This window comes from Ambystoma mexicanum, chromosome 8 (genome assembly GCF_040938575.1).
Source record: "Ambystoma mexicanum isolate Mex_15411 chromosome 8, UKY_AmexF1_1, whole genome shotgun sequence".
NCBI classification, from domain to species: domain Eukaryota; kingdom Metazoa; phylum Chordata; class Amphibia; order Caudata; family Ambystomatidae; genus Ambystoma; species Ambystoma mexicanum.
The window spans coordinates 1,627,949,748-1,627,959,467 of NC_090929.1; positions in this window are offsets into that span (position 1 = coordinate 1,627,949,748).

A 9,720-nucleotide genomic window follows, 5' to 3' on the forward strand; every position below is an offset into this window, starting at 1 on the left:
TAGACCCAGTCATGCAGGGACACTTCCCCTGTGAACACGCACTCACAGCTGCAGCATTTGCAATAGTAAAAGCAGCGACAATTACTATGGGTTGCCCTTTATTACTGTATGTGGTCATTCATTATTTGTCATTTTGGAGAAATCAAAGAGCACGCTGATGACACAGAGAGCATCAGGATATGAGGTTATACTTACCAATCCAGCCATTGACGTAGTGAGGTGTCATGTGGTAAACCCAGCAACATTTATTGCAGAACTTGCAGAAGAAGGGGACTACATACATGCCTGTGCGGCACATATGGAGAAAATGGAAGGGACAATACGGGTACAAGAAGAACTAGAAGGATCAGACATGATCATCATTGACGGGTCATCAAGCATAGACCCCAATACGGGAGGGAGACATACTGGAGCAGCGATAGTTCACTACAAAAACATGGAATATGTAACTTTTTTTAAAATAATGTTTTGCTATGTAGTTTGTCAACAAACTTTTAGCAGTGTTCGGAGATGTGAAGTAAATGTCGGTATAACAGCTGTTGTTGTAGTTGCTGGTGGTGGCGTTGCTAGGCAGGTGTGGCTAAATCAGATGTATGCACGTTGATCGATTCTGGTTTTTAAGATGTTGAGCTCATGTTGGTTATTTTCTCCCAGAATTGCATTGTTCTGAAGATAAGTGGAAAGGAATAGCCATCTATAATCTGTTCCCATCTCTCAGACTGGTTGAGGTGTCATGTTCTCCCGAAGATGTTTTTTCGGGTTGCCCAAGCATTCAGTTGTTTAAGTAAAGTTGAGGCAAATATTTTACCTAAGGGATCGAGCATGGCAAGTGGCCTGTAGTTTGAAGGTAGGTTTTTTCTCCTTGTTTGTATATAGGCACGAGTGTGGCGTTTTGCCAGTTACAGGGAATGTATTGTTCTTTAGATATCAGATTGAATAGTTCAAGGCACAGGTCAACCCCTGACTTTCTGTCTCGCCTTAAAGCTCACTCTAATTCCATGGCAAAGAGATCACGTTCCTTATCCAACTGTTCAGATCTGGTTAAAGAGGATGGATGTTATTTCATGGGACAAAAGGCTTACATCCCGACTCGTCCTCTTCAGAAGGAGGTTTTGGATATGTGCCACAAATCCAAGATAGGCGGGCATCGAGGCTTCACCTCCACTTTGGACCTAGTTTCACGTTTCTTTTGGTGGCCTAGTTTTCGAAGAAACACCAAGGAATACGTGACTTCTTGTCCCACCTGCTTACAAAATAAGATACCTAGACAAGCACCTTTGGGAGAACTAGTCAGAATGCCTTTACCATCTCGTCCATGGCAAATAATATCCACGGATTTCATTGTTGATCTTCCCCAATCTCAAGGCTATTCTACTATTATGGTTACAATTGACACATTGACAAAGCTGGCACATTTTGTTCCTTTGATTGGGATACCCTCTGCTTTTCAAATGGCACGTATTTTTGTTAAACATATCTTTTCCCTTCATGGATTACCTGAAACTATCATATCGGACAGAGGCCCACAGTACACTTCTCAATATTGGAAATTAGTTTGCCGATTTCTTGGGATATCCAGGGCTCTTAGTTATGGATACCACCCCCAATCCAATGGGCAAACTGAAAGGCTAAATCAGACTTTAGAAGGATATCTCAGGAGTTACATCTCTGCAGCACGGGACGACTGGAAGGATCTCCTGCCACTGGCTGGGTTCGCTTATAATAACTCGTATCATTCGGCTATTCAAACATCCCCTTTTCAGTGCACCTTTGGGTTCAATCCTACTTCTTTTCCCACTTTGAAGAGATCTGACACTAAATTTCCAGACCTAAACCAACTGACGGAACAGATTCGTCAAGGACACCGCTCCGCGGTTATCACTCTACGTCCTTCCCAGGACAGGAGAAAGCATTTCGCTGATCGTCATCGAACACCAGCTCCTATCATCAAACCCGGAGATTGGGTATGGCTTTCGTCAAGATTTCTACCTAGACATTTAGTTCCATCTAAACTCTCTCGTCGGTACTTTGGTCCTTTCCGAGTTCTCGCTGCCATAGGTACTGCAGCTTTCAGACTCTGCTTACCTAGTTCCTGGACAAGAATACACCCAGTTTTTCATGTATCACAATTGAAGCCCGATAATCGGAGTACATTTCATCCCACAGTTTCTGATCGCCCTGCACCCATCAGTTCGGACTCTGGACCAGAATTTGAAGTCAAGGAAATTTGCGACTCTCGATATCATTGGGGTCGTCTTCAGTACTTAGTCGACTGGAAGAGGTACTCTCCTGCTGACTGTACCTTGGAACCAGTATCTGCTATCCATGCTCCTCAGTTGATTAAAAGATTTCATTTCACGCATCCCGGCAGACCGGGAGGTGCCGAACGTAAGGAGGGGCACACTGTCATGACTATCAGCGTTAATCCTAACGCGATGTCTAAACCCAACATGGCGGCTCCTGCAATACACTGCAGTATGTGCAGCAGTCTAGTTGCCGTGCCCCAGAATGCCTTGCAACGTTTCCAGGCCAACGCGTCGACAGCTTATCTGTCTGCTTCTCCCAGACAAGGACGCGTTGCTACTCTCCAAGGAGCTTGCGAACGCTACTTGAGTCTGTGTCAGGGAATCCTGTTCCTCTTTCTACTCAGACTTACCTTTGGGGCATATATTCTTATTGCCACTTTTCATTTGAAACTAATTGATCTTTGTTGTGTTTATATGTGTTTACTTTAGGACGCTTCATTGCCTTCCCGTTCTGGGGTTCTTTCAGAGCCGCCCAAGCCACTCGCCTTGAGAGAATTAATTCCCAACATCCACCTTCGACCGGTGTTGGTTACTAGGGTTTCCTTTGGTAGGCACCCTTTTCTTCTGAAACATTTATAAGAATTGTTGTTTCTTGTCCTGCGGACTTACAGTTTGTCTTCGTCTCCCAGACACAACACCCTGTACGCTCATTCCTTCTGAACCGCAGTCATTCATCAAGCTAGAAGGGGTCTCCGTTTATTCTGGGTAACTATTGTTCTCTGTTCCCCTCTTGGAGGTTAGGTTGTTTCCAAATTACTCTTGAGTTTATTGTTCATCATTTTTCCCTTGTTGTACACCTTCCAGTTTATCCAGTCTTTCAGATCAGACCGAATGGTCGGTTACTCGCATTTCTAAGTCTTTCTGCAATCAGATCCCTTGGTAAGGGTTCCTTTTCTAGAAGTGTCTTTTCCAGTACTAGGCAGAATCATTTCTAATCACTTTGTTTCGCTATTTCCCTTTAGCCAATCTGATTCTTCTTCCCTGGATTCTATCCTTTAAAGACGCGCCTATTCATCACCATACTCCTGGGATAGAGTAATCTACCTCCACGGGACGTCTCCAGGAGTCTACGCTCACTAGCAGCTCCACAGGGTTTTATTCCCCAGGAGGGTTTCCTGGGAACCTCCCCTTGCCCTGGCCTTTGTGCCGGGTCTTTGGGTGTTTCTCGAGGGGAATTCTAATTGTCATCTGAAGCTAGAACATCTCCATCTGGGTACCTTTGTTTCCTACATCCGTAGCTGCTATTCTGCTCCAAACCCCCAGGTGAGAGAACTTCGTTTCTATGTTTTCCTTACACGGGACACTTTTGATTGTTGAAACAGTTAAGTATTGTGTGCATTCATAACACCACGCCTCAGGATCTTGTTTGATCGTGTAGTTGCTGAGGCTGTCAGACCCGGGAGCTCTCGTTGTATTGAGGTGTTTGATGAGGTAAAGGATCTCGTTGCGTTCCCAGCGATTGAACCATTCAGCAGATGTGGGACTGGCAGGTTGGTGAAATGTACTGCCCAGGCTTTCTCCGAGAACTCAGAGTGGAGGCGTGCTTGTGTCGAGCTGTTGTTAGTCACTATTTTCCATAAGTCTCTGGTGTTTCTGTTTCCCAGTATTTTTAGTGTGTTTTCAGAATTGTTCTGTAGTACAATTGCTTTCATACAATTCAGGTGATTTTGTTTCAGGTCATGAATTCTTTGCAAAGCACATGTAGGTTCTATTTTGTGGATATTTCGAATCTATTTGTACAAGGTTCTTTTTTTGTTGCGATCAGTTTGCTGTAAACGTGGTTATGGTCATAGTTGATCTTGGTGGGGGCTTTCCTGGTGGTTCGATAGGGCATCAGGGGCCACTCATAGTCAATTTTATTTATTGTTGGCTTTAGGGAGAACTCAAGTTGTTCTTTTATCGTGACTACTTGGTTATTCGGGATTTGCAGTCGGTTCGCTCCCTGGCTCATTTCGATTTTGTCATGTCTTTTTTTGTGTAAGAGTAGATGGTTTTGGTACCAGGTCAGAGCTAGTTTGTAGTGGTCAATGTGTTGGGTATAAATTATGTTTAGTCTTCTTGTGGCCTCTGCGATCATCGGAGATGCATAGATGTAGTCGATATGAGCTATCGAGCTTCCTCTGGACCATGTGTGATGGGGAGGTTGATCTCCTTTGGTTTTCCATTGAGTAGGGTCAAGTTTCGGTTGTCCATCTCTTTGGTCCAAGTTCTTGTTTTGTGATTCATTTTGGAAAGATGGGTTCTTCCTCCTTGTGCATTGAAAAGATGTATATTCATGTCGCCACAAAGGATTAGATTCTTTTTGGGATATTTTAGCCTAGTATTGTCTATGTTGGTTAAAAGGTCGTCAATAAAAGTGTCGTCTGGTATTGCTTCTGAGTTCCAGTATATGTTGACTATGGCAATTAGTTGAGTGGGATTAAGTTTTCTGGAATCTTTAAGGTCTTTGAATTCTAGTACAGTTATTTGTATCCAGTGGTTAGGGTTGACATTTTCTACCAAATGTATGTTAGCTTCTATTTTCCCCATGGTTAAGAGGCCAGCTTGTGGTCTCCCTTTTTGTCCAAGAAGGGCTGGATTGAAGGTGTTCAAGTAACCGTCACAGAGGGGTTTCTGTGTTAGCCACGTTTCTTGTAGACAGATGATGTTGTTGTTGTTTAGGTCTTCATTTCTTGGTTTGTATAGATGGGAGAATCCTCTGGTGTTCCAAGAGCATAGGTTAATCTTCTGTGAGAGTTTTCTCACGGATAGTTATAGATGGGTTTGTTTTGTTGATTGACGGTCCGTTGTTGTGAGTGCTTCATTAATTGGTGTGTGCGAGAGGAAGATAGCTCTCTCGGGTTTTGGAGGAATATTGTTTTGGGCAGCATGCAGCTGAATCCAAGCTGCTGAAAGTATTTTTTTGAATCAAGTAGTTTGTCTAATGTGGATTGTTCATACATGCAAATCTCAATTGCATCCATTTTGCTTTTGTTAGGAAATTTGATCAGTTTTATGTCATCTGATCTCATCTTTCCTAGAGTGGGAATGGCGATAAACAGGCGAAGTAGGTTTGCTCGGTTCATGATGAGGCCATCGTCGGGACCTTTTGTTATTTTTAGTTGAGCCGTGGGGTCTCTGTGCTGACGGCTAGGGTCAAGAAAAATGGGGAGAAAAAGCTGTTTTGGTGGTTTGGGAGCAGCATTTATCGATCTTCTGTTTTTGTGTAGTGTTTTTGGGGTAGAGTTGCTTAGGGAGGGATCGTCAGAGTTTCAGTTTCCTTCTGAGTCTGAGATTTCCTCGCAAGATAGAATATCGCCAGTACTTGAGATGGTTTTTCCTTCGTGATATTCGTCAAGTATGTATAATGATGAGCTTTCTTTAGATGACAGTGAATTATTGGTGTTTGACATCCGGTCATCCTCATGTGTCGTGAGGTTCATCAGGGTTTCCATTATATGCTTGTCCTCGGTTTCTTGTTCTTCAGAGGGTTTTGATTTCTGTGTTTTACTGGGTTCAATGGGTTTTAAATCAGAATTGATTGTCCCTTTCTCATTCTCTTTTTGATGTTGCAAGTGAGTAGGTTTAGGTGGAAAGGTTACGTTTCTCAGAAAGGCATGCGATCCTTTGTTGTTTCTTTTTTTTGCCAGCTGTTCTTTTTGTTTTTTTGTTTTTTCTGTTATCTTCCTTGAAGTGTCAAAAATTGCAAAGGATCCGGTTTCATTACTTTGAGTAAGTGGAGGGGTTGGGGTGGTCGGGGTGTTTTGTGCTCTCTTTGTTGTGGGTTGGTCTGGTTATGGTTGTTTTTTTTTGTTGGGTTGATTGTTTCATCTCTTTTCTTGTGTTGCTCAAGCTGATTCACGTTTGTTGTTTTGTGGAGACAGGTTTTGTTGTGGTGAGGTGTGTGGAGGTTTTTCTTCTTAGGACAGTTAGGTGATGTGTGGTTGATCATTTTTTCAAGTTGTTTAGGAGAAAGTAGTTTAATCAATGTTGCGGTAAGTTGTTCCTTCTCCACGCGGTCTACTCTTATTAAATCGAAGAGTCTGGCCTGCCATTGGGCTGATGTTTATGCTTCCTGATCAAGACGTAATTGGAGTTTGGCAATAAATGACTCAGTGTAGATTTGCTTCGTATGCAATAAGGCAATGAGTGTTGCCTGGTCCTGTATGGTGTCTTTTAGCGTTTCATATAGTTTGAGTGCTTGACTCGAAGCTGTAAATAGGGAGTTCTGGAGTTCAGCCATTGTGGAGAGAATTGGAATTTCTGGTTGTTCGCAGATGTGATTGCATTTACATTTTGATTCTTCTGCCTCGTTGGGGGTGTTGTGGTTTGGAAGTTCTCTTATTGTTGGTACTTCATAGTGCTTTGTTTGGTGTGGATCCTTTTCGCATAGATTAGTTGACTCAGCTGTGTCTTTACCATCGGGTTCGATTTAGGATTCTTCTTGCTTGGGTGTGGAGGCTCCATCAGGATGGTGTAGATTGAGCCTAGCTGGGGTGGAGCTTCCGAAGATTGAGTCTCGTTTTTCTTGGTTGGATATTATTAACTCTACTTCATCAATGTCTAGGGAAAGTCTGGCTAGTCTTTTTTTCTCTCGAAATCTTCCAATATTGGTATGATTTTGTGATTTTGAGAGGCTCAAGGCGTAGGTTTGTTGCCATATTTTTTTGCAAGTAATGCTTTTCTCTTTTGCTGCGTTATCATTGCCTCATGGGGGTTTGTATCAATGGCTTTTGAGTCAGGTTGATGGTGAGCAGGTATTTTAAGTTTATTGCTTGAATTGGATTCTGTCTGTCTCACTGTTTTGGTTTTCTCGCTGGTAGTCCTGTCGTTAAGAGAAGGGGGTTTTGTGCGTGCAATGGTGGGTTTAGTGTTAAACTAGGTGTATTTTCCATCTCAGGCATTTGTCTTATATTTGGCGATATTCTGGGCTCATTTGTTGTCACATCAGGGTTGTATGTATTAATTGGTTGAAGTTCCTTGCTTCTCCTTTCTAGTTCAGTTGGGTTGCAGTCTGGATCTTGATGCTTTTGGCAGAGTTTATCTTGGATGGAAGGGATGTGGTCAGGTTATAGAGGGGTGTTCCGTTTGATGATGGGGATCTTTGTTGTGCTCTCGATAGTGCAGATGTGTGAATAGTTAAGGGTGGTGCTGTCGCTCTTGGTATTCATGCTTTTCCCGGCTTATGTGGTGGATTGGAGGCGTGCTCGGCATCTCGTGAGCGGTCCAGTTGATGCAACCATGCCTCGGTGAGTTGTTTTTTTGTAGAAAAATAGACAAAAGTTCTTCTTTTAGTGCAGTGGGGTTTCAGAAGTGTGATGGGTGTGGATCAAGAGGGGATAATCGGGACAAAGGCACAGGGCCCACAGTCCCCGTTATCCGTGCAGTCGTGATTATAGTTAATGTCGTGGTAGGGTGGTCATGGGGTGTATCCACTGGAGATTAGATTTCCTTGATGTTTGATGGTCGCTTGTAAATTGCATTTCCTCAATTCAGGAACTGAAGGATATACAGGTCAAAGGCACAAGGCACGCAGTACCCGTTATCCGTGTAGTCGTGGTTATAGTTAATGTCGTGGTAGGGTGGTCCTGGGGTGTATCCACTGGAGATTAGATTTCCTTGATGTTTGGTGGTCGCTTATAAATTGCAGTTCCTCAATTCAGGAACTGAAAGATATACGGGTCAAAGGCACAATGCGCATAGTCCCCGTTTTCCTGGCTTTGCTGAGGCAGGTAGTTCTTTGTTGTGGGGTGACATCAATGGATGTCTCCAATTCATGCAGAATGCGCCATTGTTTTCTGGTCAAATCAGGTCAAAGGCGGAACGCCCGCAGTCCCTGATATCGATGTTGGCTTGTTGAAATAGAGATTGAATGGCAGATGAGTTTGCAGTGTCAACGGCTTCGACCTCTGTTGGCTCTGTTGGCTAGATGTAGGGCATTTGGAGGGGGGCGGAAATACGTTTGCAAGAGATCGAAAAATAAAAAGAGTGTTTCGTGTTCGTGATTGAGGGTTCAGTCTTATCACATTGCCTGGCTCAAGAGGCAAGGGGTGGTGGACACAGCAACCAACAAAACAGAGAAAACAGTGTGCACGCCCTTCACTGGCGCGGGTTTAACGACACAAGGGCGGGCTGCGTCAGCTGATATAGCACTCCTTCCTGGAGTGGGCAGAGCCGAGTTGGAGGCTCGTTCCCTAGCAGGCAGTGCTACCGATGAAGGCGTTCAGGCTGCTTGTGCCATGTTAGATGAGAGGGTAGCGCTGGTTGCAGGCACAGGCCTGGAAGGATCAGGAGTCACAGTGTTGACAGGTACAGTTCACACGAGTGAGAGAGCAGTAAAATCAGCAGCAAAAATAGTGTGCGCGCCCTTCACTGGGAATATGTTATAGCATCCCAGCAGAGGTTGCCATCATATTATTCAGCACAGGCAGTAGAGTTAGTGGCTTTGATCGGTGCATTTAATCATGACGGAAGGGCATGCAGCTAACATATTCTCAGATTCAGCTTACGGGACATCTACAATACATTTTGGGTTAGCGCAATGGGAGAGAAGGGGATTCAGGAGAAGTGACGGGTCCCCAGTACAACATGCTGAGTTTCTTGGGCAAGTGGTTGAGGGATTGAAATTGCCAGTGGTGGTGGCCATAATAAAGTGTGCTGCCCATACAGGCAAGCAGGACCTAATATCTCTAGGCAACTAAATGGCCGACAGTGCAGCCAAAAAAGCGGCCTACCTACCTGAGGAAAGTATGAGGCTATAACCAGGTAGGAAAGGGAGAACACACATAATGGCAGCAGAGGGCAAGAAGGGACAAGAGGAAAAACATGTGGAAAACCTGAATACAATACCGACTGTCCAGATTATAGAGCTGAAAGGTGAGGCCCCGCAGGAGGGAAAAGATTTATGGATAGAAGGAGGGTGTTCCCTGTCACCCGCAGATTTGATATGCAACTCAAATAGCACAGGGGAAACCTGTGATGCCCAAAAAATAATTACGTGTAGCATTGGAACAGCTGCACTTTCCTGCCCATATATCAAGAGAAAGAATTGTAGCAGAAATAAGTCAAGGATGGTATTTACCGAATTTACACAAGAGAGTTGATGAATATGTGGGAAATTGTGTAGTGTGTCAGCAGTTCCTGTCGGGACATACTTTAAAGACTGTTAATGGAACATTACCACGATTGGAAGGGCCATTCTGGCACTTGCATATCGACTATGTTCATATGCAAGAGAGATGTCCCTCTTACAGGTACATGCTATGCCTTGTTTGTCCATTTTCACGTTGGCTTGAGGTCGGTCCCTGTGCCAAAAATGATGCAAAGTCAGCTGCAACATTCCTAGCAAGAGAGGTGTTTTCAAGATGGGGGTATGCACTGAGATACGGTCTGATAATGGACAGCATTTTGCCAAAAACCTTTTCAAAGAAATATC